General features: G+C 43.3%; 1 protein-coding gene across 3 annotated transcripts in view; it reads left to right on the top strand.

Moving 5' to 3' along the window:
- The window catches only part of JAKMIP1 (janus kinase and microtubule interacting protein 1), a 360574-nt gene that overhangs the window by 114587 nt on the left and 226657 nt on the right, over positions 1–19330 (top strand). For 2 of the 3 annotated variants that reach the window (XR_003940703.1, XM_030191173.1), the window contains exon 2: positions 7555–7727. The gene's annotated coding sequence lies outside the window, so the exon portion shown is untranslated. Of the gene's footprint in view, positions 1–7554; positions 7728–7846; positions 7878–19330 lie in introns of those variants that run through there. The other variant, XR_003940707.1, reaches the window with a different exon arrangement.

The raw sequence follows: 19330 nt of genomic DNA on the forward strand, positions 1-19330 counted from the left end.
CATTTGGACGTTTTTCTCACCAAAACATCCAAATCAGTATTTTTGAAACCTATTTTTCAGATGTTTTTCTATGCTGTTCTTCTGTACTGCGTCCATATCTCAACGGGGCTTGTCTGGGGCATGCTAAGGGCGGGATTTGGGTGTTCCTAAGACTTGGATGTTTTTTCAGCCATAATGGAACAAAACAAACTGTCCAGGACTAAAACTAAGATGTTTTGAGCTAGACCTGTTTTTAGAACAAATAAGGCACAAAACGGTGCCCTAAATGACCAGATGACCATTGGAGAGAATCAGGGGGTCTCCCCAATACCCCTCCCAGTGGTCACTGAGCCCCTCCCACCCTCAAAAAATGTGAATAAAAATATAACTTACCAGTCTCTATGACAGCCTCAGATATTAAAGTCAGGTCTATTAGAGCAGCATGCAGGTCCCTGGAGTAGTGTAGTGGTCAGTGCAGTGCAGTATGGCGTGGGGGACTCAGGTCCCTATCTCCCTCTACCTGTCACACTTGTGGTGGAAACTGTGACCCTTCCCAAATTCACCAAAACCCTACTGTACCCACATATAGGTGCCCCCTTCACCAATAAGGGCTGTTGTAGTGGTGTATAGTGGGGGACAGTGGATTTCTGGTGGGTTTTGGAGGGTTCAGGGGACAAGATAAGTGAGCAAAGGTGAGATGTGCACCTGGGAGCATTTTTATGAAGTGCACAGAAGTGTTGTCTAGGGTTCCCCATTGCTCTCCTGGGCTGCTGGGAGACCAGTCTACTAAAATTGTTGGCTCCTCCTGCATCCCAAAGGCATGAACTCTACATTTTGCACTTATTCGTTTTTTTTTGTTTTTTTTTGAAAATGGACCAAAAAACAAAAATGTCCAAAGCACAAAACCTTGTTCAAAACATTATTTTAGAAAAAAAAAGATATGACAATTTTCTTTTTCAAAAATGGCCTTCTTTTCTATTCAGATTTTGGACGTTTTGTGAAAAATGTCCAAAGTCGGACTTAGATATCATATCGAAAATACCCCTCCACATTAGTCATGCACTATATTTGCTTATAAGGAAACAACACAACAAAAACCAAAAAGGAAAAGGAACCCCTACATGCAGAACACTTAAATCCCAAAGTAGGGGTAGACCAAAGAGACTCTTGCAGCCAGATGGGTAGTATACAAGTCTTTATTGGGCATGACTCATGTATAAGACCCGACACAGGGTCGTGTTTCGACAGGAAACACCCGTCTGCCTCAGAGGTCACACTCTCAAACATGGAAATCAAATATGACTCGGTGCTTCCAAAGACCCCATTAACCCACCTACAAAATAAAAAGGAAAGCAATATGGGGGGGGGGGGGGGACAAGAGCAAGAAACAGCTGAAAGAAATTATGATCTTAGTGCATATTCTAAACTAGTATTATACAGAAGGGAACTTGAAGTCTTTAGAGCCAATGCGCAAGGTTAGCACACAGTCTTGTGGGTGCACGTATGCAGAAAAGGGTGTTACACAGAAGTTAATCCTGCATGAAGCCTTGCATTAGACACCAGCGCACAGCATATTAAAATCAATGATCATGTGATCATTAGCTATTCTGTGCTGATGCAGAGAACTGCACCAAGGTTTGAAAAAGCCCCGGCATTGAGCTCAACCTAATCCCAGTCCTGAGGAGGAGTAAAAGGTTAGCTCATTCTTCTGCAGTCATGTTAATAAGGATTTCATGCCTATTTGTTCTCCCAGCAACTTTTTTGGGGTACCACAAAGTGCGTAATAAAAAAGCAAAGTAAGATGAGCTTATTCTGTGATCACACAATTCTGGTCTAACAGCAGCTTGAGTTGCACACAAGTCAGAGCACAAAAAAAAGGGCCAGTGCTAGACATGATGGGGCCCAGGGCAAATGCTAGGGAGGGGGCCCCAAAGCTTGCTTGTAGGCTGTTCCTCTTTCAACTTCAGGCAGGTATGGGGTCCCCTGTAACATGGAGGCCCAGGGAAATTACCTTGTTTGCCCACCCCTAAGGCCGACTCTGAAATTGCATAGAATAGTATTTTAGCACATTCTGCAGATGTGTGTAATCCGGTCCGAGCCTGCACAGCAGAATTTAAATTCCATATTAGATTAAGTTATAGACCTAACAAGCATCTCGTTCTGACCATAGAACTGGAGAAGAAAGCTTTTTATTCTAGAGGAGTTCTCACCTGGAGATTATCAGAAGGTATCTACAGGAAATTAGGTTTGCACCAGTTAGAGACCATTTGTAGAAAATTAAAATATACAGAATGTTTAAACTTGTTAGGATGGAGAGCAGGGGACAGAAGCTACCATAAAAACACAGGTCATGAGGACAGAAAAAGATCATGTAGCCTTTTCAGTCTGCCCATTCAAACCAACAGCCCAGTCAGTGCAATCCCTTCTTCTGTTTCAGAGACCTAAAATGCTTTTCTCATACTTTTTAAAATTCTGATACTGCTCTTGTCAAAACTCCCTCCATTGGGAGGCTATTAAGTGCATCTACCACCCTTTCTGTAAAGAAATATCTTCCTTATTACGCCTGAGTTTATTTAGGGGAGGTGGGAGGAAAAGGAGGACTTAGTGGTTACTGAGGAAGGGCAGACTGGATGGGCCATTTGGCCCTTATCTGCTGTCATGTTTCTGTGTGGGGGGTTTGGTATCAAGCTGTGGTAAAAAATGAGTTTTTTATCGTGCCTTGATTTACCACAGGAAGTCAGCAAACTGTGAGATAACAATCCCATAGGTTGCTGACCATTGTGGCAAATGAATATCTCATGGGCGAATGCATTTCAACTCAAACTCAACTCAGAAAAAACACACTGTCTCATCCTCTCATCTCAGTACAGCACGAACAAGCCCACCAACATAAACACCACTGACTACACCCTCCCCATCTCAGAAAGCCTGAAAATTCTTGGAGTTACAATTGACCATAACCTCACGCCAGGGGCATAGCCAGACTTCAGCGGGAGGGGGGTTCCAGAGCCCGAGGTGAGGGGGCACATTTTAGCCCCCCCCCCTCCCGGTGCAGCCGCCACAACCACCACCACCACCAACTTTGACCCCCCTGCCGACGACCCTCTCCCGCCATCGCCTACCTTTGCTGGCGGGGGACCCCAACCCCCGCCAGCCGAGGTCCTCTTCTACCTTCGTTCTGTTTCTGAATCCGACGTCTTGCAGGACGTCAGACTCAAAAACAGAACGAAGGAAGAAGAGGACCTCAGCTGGCAGGGGTTGGGGTCCCCCGCCAGCAAAGGTAGCAGATGGCGACGGTGGGTTGACGGCGGGTTGGTGGTGGGAGGGGGGTCGAGAGGGTCATCGGCAGGGGGGGTCCAGGGCCAAATCTATGGGGGCCCAGGCCCCCATGGCCCCACGTAGATATGCCCCTGCCTCACTCTAGAGAACCAAGGAAAATCTACAACAAAGAAAATGTTCCACTCAATGTGGAAACTCAAACGTGTGAAACCTTTTTTCCTGAGGGAAGTATTCTGCAACCTGGTACAATCCATGGTACTAAGCCATCTAGACTATTGCAATGGAATCTATGCGGGATGCAAAGAACAAATCATAAAGAAACTCCAAACTGCTCAAAACACAGCAGCCAGGCTCATATTTGGCAAAACGAGATTCGACAACGCCAAACCCCTACGAGAAAAATTGCATTGGCTCCCAATCAAAGAACGTATTGCGTTCAAAATCTGCACTCTGGTACACAAAATTCTCTACGGTGAAGTGCCGGGATACATGACTGACCTCATAGACCTACCAACCAGAAACACTACAAGATCATCACGAACTTACCTAAATCTCCCACTACCCAAGTTGCAAAGGTCTAAAATATAAAACAACCTATGCATTCAGCTTCTCCTCTAAAAGCATGCAACTATGGGATGCATTATCAAGTGCCGTGAAAACAACTTATGACCACTTAAACTTCTGGAAAGCACTAAAAACTAACCTGTTCATAAAGGCATACCCTAATGATCCAACCTAAATGCCTGAACCCTGCAACACAACGAAGCCAAAACCATACTGGAATAACTAAACCCTTCCTCCTATTTTTATTTATTTATTATTTATTTATTTGTTGCATTTGTATCCCACATTTTCCTACCTCTTTGCAGGCTCAATGTGGCTTACAATACATCATGAATCGTGGAAATATGAGAAAATAGACGTTTAGTGTTACAGAAGGATCTTAAGCAACATGATAGTAGTATAACAAGCTGATAATGTAAGACAGTTCTTAATATATGTGGAGGAATTGTGTGTGTTCACGTTGGTTGATCTTTTTGGTATGCTTTGTTAAATGGTTTTGCCACATATGAACTCTACCCTACTACAACTTCACTCTGTATTTTGTTCATACCAGAATTGGCGATCGCTAATGGTATTATGCAAGCCACATTGAGCCTGCAAAAAGGTGGGAAAATGTGGGATACAAATGTAACAAATAAATAACATTGCTTGTGAGCAACCTCACAAGCAGCATTATTCCAGCTTGTTGAGTATTGTGTTCAATTCTGGTCACCATATCTCAAAAAAGATATAACGGAATTAGAAAAGGTTCAATGAAAACGGCCAAAATGATATAGGGGACGGAACTCTTCCCATAGGAGGAAAGGCTAAAGAGGTTAGGGCTCTTCAGCTTGGAAAAGAGACAGCCGAGGGGGGGAATATGATTGAAGTCTACAAAATCCTGAGTGGGATAGAATGGGTAAAAGTGAATCAAATTTTTACTCTTTCAAAAAGTACAAAGACCAGGGGACACTCAATGAAATTACATGGAAATACTTTAAAAATAAATAGGTGGAAATATTTATTTGCTTGAAGAATAATTAAGCTCTGGAATGTGCTGCTGGAGGATGTGGTAACAGCAGTTAGTGAATTTAGGTTTAAAAAAGATTTGGACAAGTTCCTGGAAGAAAAGTCCATAGTCTGCTATTGAGACAGACATAGGGTGAAGCCACTGCTTGCCTGGGATTGGTAGCATGGAATATTGCTACTATTTGGGTTTCTGCCAGGTACTTGTGACTTGGATTGGCCCCTGTTGGAAACAGGATACTGGGCTAGATGAACCATTGGTCTGGCTGTTCTTATGCCTTTGGTTGGCAGGTTGCAGCTTCATTTCAGTCAATAGAGTATAGCTCTATATCTGGCTGCCGGTTCTCTTCTATGTTTGGCAGGGGAACCTAATTCCATCTCTGTCTGTGTCCCGAGGCTGTGTCTCAGACTGCGAAACAAGGTTCCGTCTTTGACTGTGCAACACAGCTGCATCTTGGTGGCAGAGGCTAGGCCCCTTTCTGATTGCGGAGTATCTCCATTTTTGCCTGCAGAGCGCAATTCCTTCTCTGATTACAGTATTCTTCTGCCCTCAGTGTTTAAGTGGTGCTACGTACATGTGGAAGGCCCCTGAGAGATGCTACTCTTTTTTTTTTTTCTTTTGGAACATGTACTGGCTTCCTATGTGCTACCAAACATATGCATATTTTGACAGCACTGTACATATTTTATTAACAGTTCTGTGTTCAGGGAGCTTTTATAAAATACAGTTGCAGATGGGGCTGTGGAGTCGGTACACCAAACCTTCAAATTTGACTCCTCTATTTTCCTACTGTACAGTTTCGATCCTGAGTCCTACTGATTAAATTAAACTTAACATTTTTTGTTCTGGATCTAAAGTACTGGTAAATATAACTTATATCATCTTCTATATATATAAAAGGCACCTCCAACGTTCGAATGATGCCTGAAGCCAGAATGTGAGGCGCCCGAGATATCCGGTTTGGCCTTTAGTGTCCGCCCCGCCCTCGCGTCACAACGTGATGACGTCGAGGGCGGAGCAAAGACACTCGACGAATCAAGGAAGCCCAACTCTGTTTCCACACCCCACGAGGTTCGTCACCTCCTCTCTCCACCCCCGCCCCAGGTACGCAGCTTCCCTGCCCTCTCCACTTGCCCACGAGGTCGCCGCTTCCCCCTCTCTACCCCCCCAAGGTCACATCTTCCATTTGCCACCCCCCCCCAGTTTGACGCTTCCCTTCTCCATTCGCCCGCGAGCGAGGTCGCTGCTTCCCCTATGCTAGGCACCTCCCCCAAGGTCACCTCTTGCAAACTCCACCCCCCTCCGAGTTCGCTGCTTCACCTCTCAACCCCACCCCCTGAAGTCGCTGCTTCCCATATCCATCCGCCCCCCTCAAAGATCGCTACTTATCTTAAAAACAAACAAAAAAAACTGAAACGCAGGTAGCCTTCAGCCATTGGCTGTCTGCTCGGCAGCCACTCATCTCTCCTCTCACTGGCCCTGGAGCACAGGAACAGGAAGTTCAAAACAACTTCCTAGTACCTGTGCTCCTACGGGGACAGAAAGAGGAGAGAGGAGCAGCAACACAGCACACAATCAATGCCTGGGTGCTGCATTCAGTGCCTGGGAGCAAAGAACAGGGAGGGAGGAGGGCTTGGGATGAAGAGGGGGGCAGGGGTGAAGAGGGGGGGAGGGAGGGAAGGCTGACTGGAAAGTTGACGATGAGCAGAGGGGGAGGAAGAGGAGCACAGAAGGGGAAGGGGAATGCACCACCTGCTTAAAACACTCACACATATACACACACACACTCTTTCAAACACATACACTCACTCTGAGGGGGGGGGGGAGGGTGGCCTGGAACTTGGAGTGTGACTGGGCCGGTGAGAGGAGGGGGAAGAAGAGGGGCACGGTAGGGGGAGGGGACTGCACCACCTGCTTAAAACACTCACACATACACAGAAACACAGACAAACACTCTTTCAAACACACACACTCTCTCCCTCAATCAATCACTCACTCACTCACTCACTCACACACAAAGTCTATATCAAACGCACACTCACATTCTTTCTCACACACACACTCTCATTCTCACACACACTCTCACACAGACAGCCTCACTCTATGTCACACACACTCGCACATTCACTCAGTCTCTCTCACACAGTCACTCACACACACTCTCTCTCTCAAACATACACACTACCGATGAAAACCATGCTAGCGCCCATTTCATTGCTCTCAGAAACGGGCCTTTTTTACTAGTATATTATAATGTTGTAAGTTTTTATTTTGAAGGTGGAGTCAGAATCGGTGCATTTTTACCAACTCCAACTCTGATTTCACACAAAATTTGGTTCTGACTCTGCAGCCCTTGTTGCAATTTTGCATACATGGAGCAGAATGTTTTCCAATGTAGATGCTCTGTACAAATTTGGGCTGATAATTATGCAGCTTAGATTGAATACTCAAAACTAATGACACTTGCTACGAATGATAAACATTGCTTTTGTGAAGGATGTCTGTGTTTTTATTGCATTGTGTTATATTACACTAGTATTTACTAGTACTGTGGAAGCTAGGTAGCTCCATAATGTTCTGAATCCAAATAGTCTTCCATATTCACTAGAAAATGACTGTCATATAGAAGAGAGAGATGAGGGCAATGCTTATTCTCTATTTTTTCATCTTCTACTATGATGTCCTGGATGATTTGTAGTAACATTGGTTCCATTTTCTTTCAACAGATGACGTTACTACAATTGTTCAGAATTTCATTATTATCGTGGATGAGGAGTTTCCACCTAAGGGTGGAAGTGACACAGTACTAACTTGGATACTTAAGCACAGTAGTTCAACTATAATAATTTCTGCAAATAGGGGTCAGATATAGCCCTCTGTCTCTGCAAACCTGAGAAAGGTATAGTATGGCTTTTATTTACTTTTATATACTTTTTGACATTTTAACATGTTGAAAGTCCAGAAATGTATTGTTCAACTTTATAGGTGTACAAAAACAAGAAGAGGACAGGCCTTGCAAGCAGAGGCAAACTGCAAGAGAAGAACGAAGGTGCAGATAACAGTTGTTAGAGGGTGTAAAATAAAAACTTACCAGGGGTAGACAGACTTTATTGACATAGGAAAACCAATATCTTTACTTTTACAGATGATGTATTTACAGGTAATGTAAAGTACAAGGCCCAACCTCTGCCATGTTTTCAGCTGTATACCTGCAGCAGGAGTCATACTGGAACAGTGAATTGCACCATCATCTTAAAATCCATATATAAAAGTTTTTACATTATCAATTAAAAAATAACTAGAACACTAAAAAAAATGTAAATACTAGTCTCACCATTAATTACAAACCACCAATTATATCCACACCACACATCATTATAATAAATGATCATACAAATGAGATACGCTTTCACCAGAACCTGCTGTGAAGTGATCGGGCAATGTACTTATTAGCCTTCTGTGAGATTCTTGTAGGTTCAGTAATTTGTTGGCGCCTGCATAGGGCATTTATAATTTTTCCTTTTTTTTTTTTTTTTTTTAAATAATTTTTTCCTTTTTTTGTTGACAATTTCCCTTTGCAACCCAAACATTATTTTTTCCTCCTATGAAGCTTTCAGTTATTTCTTCTGTGCAATTTTATAAGATTGGTTTTAGACCAACTATTCTTACATTAATGTGCATTTCATCAATTGGTGAGTTAATTTACTTTTTATGATCATGGATTATATAGAATGTATGATCTAGATATAGTTGATGGCTGGTAATGAATGGTGAGTCTAATTTTTATAGTTCTAGTTATTTTAAATTGATAGTGTAAAAATTATGATTATATTTTATATTTGAATTTTATTATAGGGTTGGGGAATAAATTGTTCTTGTATGATCCTTGATGCAGGCATATAGCTGAAACATAGCTACTGTTGGATCCTGTGCTTTACTTTGCTTGTAAATACATCATCTGCAAAGATATTGGTTTGCCTATTTCAATAGAGCTCTATAAGTGACCTTTTAAAATACCGGGTTCTCTGTGTTGGAATTATTGTGTAGCTGTAAAGCTCTAGTGTGATGAATTGATATAATTATTGTTCTGATTTTGTGTATTGGATTACTTTGCAAGCTGCCAGGTTGAACTTTGGTTTAAGGGAGTCAGCGTATAAGATGAATTCTAGAAAAGAAATTTTCATTTTCATTTTGTCTAAATTATTGTTCTTCTCATTTGTTTGTTTTCTGTCAGATTCTTTGGCATGAGTTCTCCAAAAGGAAAGTCTTTTGTTTCATGTATTTATTTTTTTAATTGCAGTAAATGGAACAGATGGCTTCAAATAGTCTGTTCCAGAAAACTAGCTGTCCTTCCACATGTTATGTCCTGACCTTAACCACCTGATAAAATTTATTAAAAGATGATAATGATTACTAGGCATGAAGTATTTATGGCTTAATTTACCATGTCCTAAAATTTTAGGTCCTGATATTCAGCTGGGTCAGTGTATGTTATACACTAGGATATTCCAGGTTTAAGAGGGGCCATCAATAGAAAGCAAACAAAACATGACGTTACGAATTTAACATGATTTGAAGCACCGCTTTTAAATTATAAAGAACAGTATTTGACGATTGTTGTTATAACATTGTAGGTCAGGGGTGGGCAGCCTGTATGCACAGAGGGGCCACATGAATATCAGCACTATCCCTAGTGCACCATAATGTTGTAATCGGAAATGCACAGAGCTCCATAGACCCCCTGTGATAAATAAAATTTTAATTAAAAAATGATAGAAATAAACTGCTAGAGTGGCTATTCTTAAGATATTTGCAAAATACAGTATTTAAATTTTCCAAAACTCTGGTTAATGAAGTTTTTTATGCATACTTCTCATGGTCTCGCTGGTTGCATAAAAGTCAACGGCAGTTGCATTCGGCCCACTACCTGCAGGTTGCCCACTCCTGTTGTGGATTGTTCCTTAGCATCAGCAGCAGATGAATCCAGAGACTTGTGGGTTGTGTCCATCTACCAGCAGGTGGAGATAGAGCATGCTGAATTCCACTGTCTTATAGGATGGAATGCTCCTTGGTGATTCAGTATTCTCTATCTCCAGCAGGCAGATGGATGGTCTCTCCCATGCTCCTGGATTCACTGGTGCTAGCGCCTGTTCTTGTCCTCAGTTCAGTGTAGCTTGGGATGTGCAGCTGAGCAGTGCTGCCTTTAGGGTGTATACCTGGTCCCCCCTCCCTGCACCCCCACTCCAGTCCTGCCTCCCTTTTTCTTCCTCACTAGCAGAGCTTAAAAAAAAGCAGCTAGTATGCAGTTTTATTCTGCCCCAGTTCTTCACTCTGTTTTGCTGCCCAGAGGCTTCCTGGGTTTCCAGTTGTGGGCTTTGGAGGGAGTCAGTCCCTGGATGTATTTGCAGCTGCAGTAGGTCCTACCAATGGGCCCCCAATGGCCGACTCTTCAGGTGAGTGTGCCTTTAAGTTCCTTCTGCACATTGGGGCTGTGAATTCTTTTTGGTGATTTTTCACTGACTCCGGGGCTGTTTTGTGAGGCTCCCACTCTAATCAGTTGCTTTACAAACAAAGAAAAAAGAAAGCTATCACCTGGGAAGTTTCCCTCACTTCTTTTGTGGAACCTTTTATTACCAGAATTCTATATTGGCTGTACAGGTCCCTTTTATTTTCAGTACCTTTACAAGGAGTTAGTTTAGAACAGGCTTAGGGCTGTTGGCTCCATGTTTCTGGAGAAAGGTTATATATTGAGTTCTTGACTGAGGCTAGTGCACTAGTCTCCATGGTAACCATGGAACCTCAGTGCTGCTGCCATGGTGGCATTTTCTCCAGGTGCAGTTTTTTTACAGCAATAGTTTTATTTTGGAAGATGGCTGGCTTTCAACCTGAAGGTAACAGATTCAAGGCCGGTTTATACATCCTATTAGAAGCTGGGGAACTCAGCTCCTTTTCCAGTTGGGGCATATTTTACATCTCTCTCCCATGTTGCTTGCCTTGACAAGCAGTTCTTTGCATAGTTGGGCCAGTAGCGTTAAAGGTTAGCTGTGTTGGTTTTCCACAGCAGCTCTTCTCCTTGGTATTTCCCACCGGTGCTGGCCAAACCTATTGCATAAATGTCCGGGATGACCAAACTTTACTCTCCAAAAAAATTACTGATAAAAACAACCCAACACGGGCCATGTTTTGACAAACACAGTCTTCGTCAGGAGTATCTTCTGAACTGCTGCTGAAGCAAAAGTACCTGAGAGAAAGAGCTAAAGAAGAATATTTTGGGGAAAGAGAACAATAATCTAAATCACAAATCAGGCAAGCTTGGTGAAGGCTAGGGGTCACAGGATAGCTCCAACTGACCTAGTGGTTGCAGGACTTCACCTACCCTACCCACAGAGCCCCACCAGTTGGCAGGAAAAACCTTGTCACTAAAACATCTCAGAAGATAGCCCTGACGAAGACTGTGTTTGTCGAAACACAGCCTGTGGTGGGTTGTTTTATCAGCAATTCTTTTGGAGAATAAACTTTGGTCATCCTGGACATTTTGGTTGGCTTTCTACACGTCTTTGGTTTTGATTTGTGGGACTGTGTGGAACTCATCTGTGCCTTTTGGTGTCAAACCTATTGCATACCAGGTCCAGCCACCATTGTTTCAGCAGCACCACTAGCTGTGTACTGTAGTATCTCTTTGCTTCTGTTGCACTTTTGCACCTTGTCATTCTACTGCACAACCAGCAATATTACAGAGCTACTTCAATGTAGTAAAATAGGTTACTAGTTAACGCAGCCAGCAGAGAGAGCACAGAGGTGACTGGTTCAAGTCCCACGGCAGCTTGCCATGAGTAGGCCACAATGGTACAACAGCCATATGCGGCTACACTGTCTAGCTCTGATGCTTTGTCACACTAGTTGGCTCCAATGCACAGCTATGCCAGCCAGGTCTAGTGCATGGCCACACCAGCCAATTCTTGACCCTCTTGGCAAGAACATAGCTCTGGCCTAGGCATTGGACAGCAGATGTAGCTTCTGAGTCACATTTAGCAAGTTACGTTTTAGAGATAAACGTCTGTTTGCAGAAGATCTAGAGAGTTGGGTTACGACCTAGGTGGCTCCAAGTCTCAGAAATTGCCAGAGAGCAAGTCTTAAGATTCTTTAAATAGTCTGATACTCATCTTAGGTCAGGCCCCTGGTTTTGCTGTGGGGGTCCCCAACCTCTGCCAGCCGAAGCTTTAAAGGAATGTGCAGGACGTCAGGAATCAAGAAAGCACAGATCAGCAAATGCGGCGTGCCAGAGACTGGTGCTGAAGAAGGCTTTGTCTGGCAAGGGTTGGGGTCCCCCACCAGCAATGGTACCTGTGGGGGGGGGGGGAGGAGGGAGGAGGGGTGTTGGAAGTGGTGGGGGAGGAGTGGCGGCTGGGGAAGGTGGGCTAAAATGTGCTCCCCCCACACAATTTGGGCTCTGGATCCCCCTCCCGCTGAGGTCTAGCTACACCCCTGCCTTAGGTTGTGTGAGAGCAAGGGCTACAGGCCAGACAAATCTAACTCTCAGGGGTCCCGCTTCAACAATCACAAGCTGCCCTTCACGCTGACAGAGAGAGAACTCGGTTTCACACTCTAGGCTACCAGTGCCTTCTGCTTCTGAGTCTCACAGTGATGGGGTCTCTTTTCTGTCCTCGGGTTTCCTAATAGTAGGACTCCTCTCCAGGTCCATGAGGAGTAGACCAGAATTACCTCAGACTAATATGTCTTCAATATGCTAAAGCAGGGCTACAAACTGGAGTTCTCTCATTCCACTACATATTTTTTTGTGTACTCTCCATGCAAACTTCGGCCCACATTTCAAGCAGTTTAAGCTCCCTTGCAAACACCTCTTCATTTTAGGCACAGTTGAGACTGTTCCCAGTTGCAATTGGGGAATGGGAAGTTATTCCATTTACTTTGTAGTTCCAAGAATGGAGCATTCTTCTATTTGGATTTGGACGTCAACAGTGTCAGCAGAGTGTTTGCGGGTCACCATTTCACAATGAACATTGCAGTCTGTATTAGTTCAGACCATCGGGGAGAGTTTCTAACCTCCATGGATCTCAGGGAAATGTGCCTTCATATTCCCACTTCACCTTCCCACAGTAGATTTGTGATTTGCATTCCATGGGAGCCATTCTCAATTTATGTCCACTTCACCAAGTACATTTCTTTCCAGTTATGAGAGTTGTGGCAGCCTTCCTTCGCAAAGATGGATTGCATGTTCATCCATGTTTTGCGATTTGGCTGCTCTGCGGCTCTTCCTATCAAGAGAATCTGCAAGTTTCTTTCAAGACAGCTACTCTTTTTCAGTCCTGCATTCAGCCTTTTCCTGCATTTTCTGAGGTGAGATCGAGGCTGATCTATGTGGAGGTCTCCCATGTCTTTCGTTGGCATCGTCCATGCATTGATCTTTGGATGTCACAGCCTGTTCTTGACTAGGTTTGTTGCTGGGTGTCCATTTCGGCATAGCTTCGAACTTTGTTAGACTTCTTTTGGTGGGCAACTGTTGTTAAAGGTTTCCTTATCGAGAATGGCTGCCGACTGAGCTACAGGTTAGGAGTCTTCCAGGGAGCACATTTGACCACCCTTCCCATTGGGTTTGTACTTGACCTCGGGCTTGGGTTGCTGCAGCTGTCATGATTGACAGTCAGGTCTTTGGTCTCTGCTCTGGGAGACGGTCTGAGAGGAATTTGGCCTCCTGACTTCGTCCTCTCTCGTTCCTCAGGTTTTTTCCTGCTCAGATGGCGAAATGCTCCTTGCCATCTTTCTCTGCTTAGGAAGGCTTCTGGTCTTTGCCTCCATCGACCTTGGCTTCTTCTGACATGCTAAAGGACAGCCAGCTGGTTTGATTGGTCACTTCATTAGTGGGTGATTGCCTTGGGGTCTCGCAACTGCAGGGTACTTCCTTGCCTATACTGATTCTATGAGGCATGAGGGATGTTGACCTCAGCTTCTTCTCACAAGCAGGACGGGCAACAAGCGGTTCCGTTGGTCTGTTCGCTTGTTGGTACTTGTCTCGGGGCTTCACATCGTCATCGAGCTTCCACTTATGCTGGCTGGTGAGAGCGCAAGGGCTGTTGCGTCTCCGTTCTCGTTAGTGGATTGGGAGTTACTGGTCGTCTTTGATCCGGGCATTTTTTAGGACACTCCCATCTATTTTTTTCCAGGACAGATCTGGTCTTTCTTTCGTGCTCCAGGTGCTTCTTTTTGGGGTTTTCCATGAGGGCGGCTACCTCTTCTAGAGTAGTTGTACTGTTCGTGGAAGTTTTTATACCCACCCTGTTTCAGGACTGCTTTGCTACATTCCACACGTCTCTGGATTCATCTGCTGCTGAGGAACATAAAATTATGTCTTAACCTTCTTTTCTTTAGTCGCAGCAGATGAATTCAGCATCCTACCTGGTCGGTTGTTAGTTTTCTCTTTTTCTTTTGGGAGACATCTGTGGTAAGCAGTTTACCTATTTTAATTTCTTGGATTCTCCTGTTTCCCTGTGGGGAAGGAGAAATGTTATAAGTCTGTTTCCTTCTGCTTTGTTATGAGAAATACTGAATCACCAAGGAGCATTACATCCTATAAGACAGTGCAGTTCAGCGCTCTCTTTCGCCACATGCTGGTAGATGGACACAACCCACAAGTCTCTGGATTCATCTGCTGTGACTAAAGGAAATAAATTATCAGGTAAGACATAATTTTATGATAGTTCTTATGGGAGAACCTTAAGAGATTCTCCCATAACAATTTGGATCTGAAATATTCTGAGGTGACATTGACGGAACTGTCAAATCAGTGGCATAACCATGGGGGGAGGGGAATCTCAGGAGGCCTGGGCCTGCCTACTTTGGGCTTGGGTCCCCTCCAGAAATGCAGCACCCCTTTATCTTTGCTGACAGGGATGATGAAGCCCCACTAGCCAAAAAAAAAACCCAGTGATGCTGCTGTCCTCCTCTGCCCATGGACTGCTCTGGCGCTATCCGGATAGAGGTGAGGTGGTCAGAGGAAATCTGCTAACCGCATAAGTGCCTTTGAATATTGCCTCTTCCTTTTTGCTGGGGTTCTGATTATTTAGCCCCTTGGGTAATAAAATCAAGAGAGCCCTTGAGTTCATTGTTATTTCCTACTTTGGGTCGTAGTAGGGGCATAGGGTAACTACTTAAGTTGATGGTGCATCAGAAGATTTGCTGCTGTCATGCAGCTGAAAAATAAGAATTTTGAGATGTTCCAACAGAATTATATCTGACGTTCTCTGTGACTTAAAATCTCAGTGCCAAATATTTTATGCTTTCTAGACCATAAAATGTTAACCTGAGCATCTCTTTCTCAGTTCTTATTCTAAAACTGAAATGGCAGACTGGGTTGATGAAGGATGTTTCCCTTTCTAGTACTGAACATAGAAAAAGCAAACAAAAACAAAAACTGATTATTATCTCAGTAACCCTAATACTTTCTAATCCATTAGCAAGTACTTTGAGTAGCAATACAAAACCTTAAAAAAAAAAAGACACTCAGAAGCTATAAACAAATTTGTCATAATACTGAAAGAGCACTAACTCCTCGCACTGAATCAGGAAAACTATTTGATAAGGCAGCAATACAAATATTATACTGACACTATTAGAACAACAGTTCACATCCTATTGGGAAAATACTACAAATTAGTCTTCTATAGATCCCTATATAGAGATTACATGCTAGCAACAAAATATTCATATTTTACCTCAGGTGCATATTTAGACCACAGATCCTCACCAAATAAAGAACAAGTGACCAGAAATTAGATACAGAAGTATGCAGAAAAAAATCCTGAATTCGCTCGTGCTCTGTCTTCGACCAGCACCATAAGTACCTTCATCTTCACAGCCCTCCCTCCTCCCCCCACCCCCGAGACCAGCAGTCATGTGTATCTCCTTCAGACTGAGGGTGCTGGCCTGGGGAAGGGCTGAGAGAAGGGGATACTGAGGCAGTCCTTCTCCCAGTCCCCTATAGCCTTCTCTCACCCCGTCCCTCAGGCGGCAAACCCATTATAGGTCTTGTATCGCCCCTTCCTCAGATCAGTACCCTCAATATCCCCTTCTCTCCCCTTCCTCCAGGCAGCAAACCCAGTATGGGCCCTCTCCCACTCCTCCCTTCAGCCAGCACCCTCAATATCCATTTCTCCCACTCCATCCTCTAGGCCAGTAAACCCAGTATAGTCATCTCTCACCCCTTCCCATTATTTTTTTTGTAATTGTTGAGTGCTCTGGAACTGAAACCCATTTGCTGTCCCATAGTTTGAGATGAAACCACTTTTATTTTTTTGTCTTGACAAGTTTGATTTTTAATTTAGCACCAGAATATGCTGTATGAAAAAAAGACAAAAAGAGTAATATTAGATGCTGTATGTAATGCACATTGGCAACTGTATTCTACTTCTTGTTTGTCATTATTAGTTTATGTGATTGAATGGTCTTGTTTGGATGTCTTTCCTATTATAAGCTGGGTTTTCTGTTTTATTTCTAGATTTTGAACCGCCTTGCTCTGCCTATCAGATATGAGCAGTGTAGGACGTTTTAAATAAATAAATAACAATAAAACCCCTCAAAAAGTGAGCTGGATGTGCTTATAGCCAAGCCGATGTTCCTAAATCCAAGAGATCAACCGCACACAGCTTCAACTGGAATTAAGTCACTTTATTCTATATGTCATAACTCAGTCCAAGGACTTGACATGGGCCATGTTTTGGTGATGCCACTTCAGGAGTCCAGAATTCTGATACATTTTTCCAAACAGTACAGTTTTTTTTCTACTGGTACTGTTTGGTGCTGTGTAGGACACACTTTTATAATTGTCACATTTATTTATTTACCCTACATGTGATTGTGCTGTTTGGTGGTATTTATCAGAATGATGAACTTTGACAGAGGCATCACTGAAACACGGTCCATGTCATGTCCTTGGACCGAGCTATGATATGTAGAATAAAATGACTTAATTCCATTGGAAGTTGTGCTCAGTTGATTTCTTGGATTTACGAACATCAGTTTGAGTATATAAGCACCTCCAGCTCAACTTTTTTTGGTTAACCCTACTAATTTTATTGTCTTGCTCTTTCTGTGGGGTACCATTTTTTCTGCTGTTTTAGAAAAAAAAAGACAAGGCATTGTTCAGTTTTTTCACTTTGTCCACTACATGTTCGGTTGCAAAAAAGCCTTCAGAAAACCAACGTACATAATTTGAATTGAGCCTGGCCACAAAAGCAAACATGCAAAAAAGGTAACCCCCCCCCCCCCCTACAATTTTATGTTCTTGTCCAAAAAGATTTGCACAGTGCATGCACACACATAGCTGATGTAAAGAACAAGTCTCGCTCTACTCCTCTCCTCTGGCCTTCTTATACCTGGGGTTTAAGGCTATAGTAGAAGCCAGCCAGTAAGAGGGAGGGTGACTGGAGGCCTGGCTGGAATGTAAAGTTTTTTTGGTTTTTTTGTGTTGTGCACACACACACTCACATTGTTCCTCTTCTGTCAGTGGCACCTGACCGCATTATTCTGTCTCTGTGCCTGGCTCCCTGCCTTGCTGCTGCTGCTGCTGCAGTGCACCACTACCAAACACACATCCTGGATGACCATATGCACTACTCCACATGACCACATGCAGCTGCCTCAGTTGTTGGCTTTCCTGCACAATTGAGCAGAGGGCTGAGCTGCCCCTGCATAACATTCAGGTTTCATTCACTTTTTATTTTGGATATGGAGTGGAGGAAGGGGCCGGCATGCTTTGCTGTGCTACTGAAGATGGGCCTGTTGCATCCTGCAACCTGTCACCAGCACAGACTGGAAGGGAAGGAGGAAGTAAGAACAGCACAGTGAGGGAGGGAATAAGGTTGCCTGCAGCAAGTGGGAACCAGCCTGAGGTACAGATGGTAGTCTCAGTTTGGTGGTGCATGGCATGCTTTCAGTTGCAGTTGGTGGTGTACATGTATCAGTGTGCACTATTGATGCCTTCACAGAATGCATTAGCTTCTAGGACATTTCTGGACTCCAAAGTTTTTTGATAAAAAAACAAAGGTTGGAGATTGGATGGTAGGGATCAGAGGAACTTTTCTTCAAAATTGGCCTCACAAAAGCATGTTTCCAAATATCAGGAACCTCACCCAAGAAGAGACTTAGATTAATAAGAATCAATGATAAAGGTATCAGGCCATGTTTTTTTGTAATTTTGAACCAAGAGGAAAGCACAAGATTCAGAGCACTGGTTGTAGAATAAATTAATTTTGACAAATTGTTCGAAGTTGCTGGTTCAAAGACAGACCAGAATATTTTGAGAGGTGTACATTTCATTACTGTCCTGGAGAGCAGAAGTTTCCTGCAGAGGGAGGGTTGATTGCAATTGAATAACCTTTTCATGGAAAATTGTTGCTAGATCTCGGTAGAGGGCGCAGTCACAGTATGCAATTTCTGTTCATTATATTCTAAAAGCGCTGAAAACAGCTTTTCAGGTTTATTAATAGAATTAAGAATCCTTGATAGGCTGTTTTTGATTTCTTATTCTCTAAGATCTGTAGATATTTTTTATAGAGAATTAGAGATTCCTCTGTAGCTCTGACTTTTTTTCTCAGGAGTAAACCATCATGGAACCACAGTTCGCCTTTAAGAGAATGTGAGTTAGGAATCCTTTGAGTCATGAGTGTGGTAAATTGGTCATGCAAAGGAGTATTCCATAAGGTGACTTGCTCTGATAGAGATCTAGTTTAAAAATCCCTTGGGAATAAAGAGCAAAGAGGGCATAGGGTGAGTGGATCCACATGTTTAAAAGTTTTAGGGGATGTAGGGACAGAAGATACTTTCATCTTTAGAAGTGCGAGTGTTAGTTGAAAAGTAACTAGATAACAATCGGTCCTTGAGCCAAATGAGATATAAGAACACAATAATTGCCATACTAGGTCAGACCAGTGGTTCATCTAGCCCAGTATCCTGCTTCCAACAGTGGCCGATTCAGGTCACAAGTATCTGACAATCCAATATAGTAGCAAGATTCATGCTACCAATTCCAGGGCAAGCAGTGGCTTCCCCAAGTCTATCTCAATAGCAGACTATGGACTTTTCCTCTAGGAACTTGTGAAACCTTTTTTAAACCCAGATGCACAAACCCTGATACCACATCCTCTGGCAATGAGTTTCAGAGCTTAATTATTAATTGAGTGAAAAAATATTTCCTCCTGTTCATTTTAAAAGTAGTACCATGTAATTTCCTTGAGTGTCCGCTAGTCTTTGTAATGTATGGGCAGGGATAGGAAGTGAGTTTGATCGGAAGACACCCTGGCTAAGGGAATAGGTCTGTATGGATTTCAATGTGAGCTAGGCGATCAACTATCCAAACAGCCACCCCCCTACCTTTATGAGAAGTACATGTAGTGGAAAAAGATGAAAAGCACAGAGACAAGCAGTGGAGAAAAGGCTGGCTCATCTCCATATCACAGCCAGGTTTCAGTCAGTGCCATGACTTCAGTG

Source organism: Microcaecilia unicolor, chromosome 2 (genome assembly GCF_901765095.1).
Source record: "Microcaecilia unicolor chromosome 2, aMicUni1.1, whole genome shotgun sequence".
Classification (NCBI taxonomy): domain Eukaryota; kingdom Metazoa; phylum Chordata; class Amphibia; order Gymnophiona; family Siphonopidae; genus Microcaecilia; species Microcaecilia unicolor.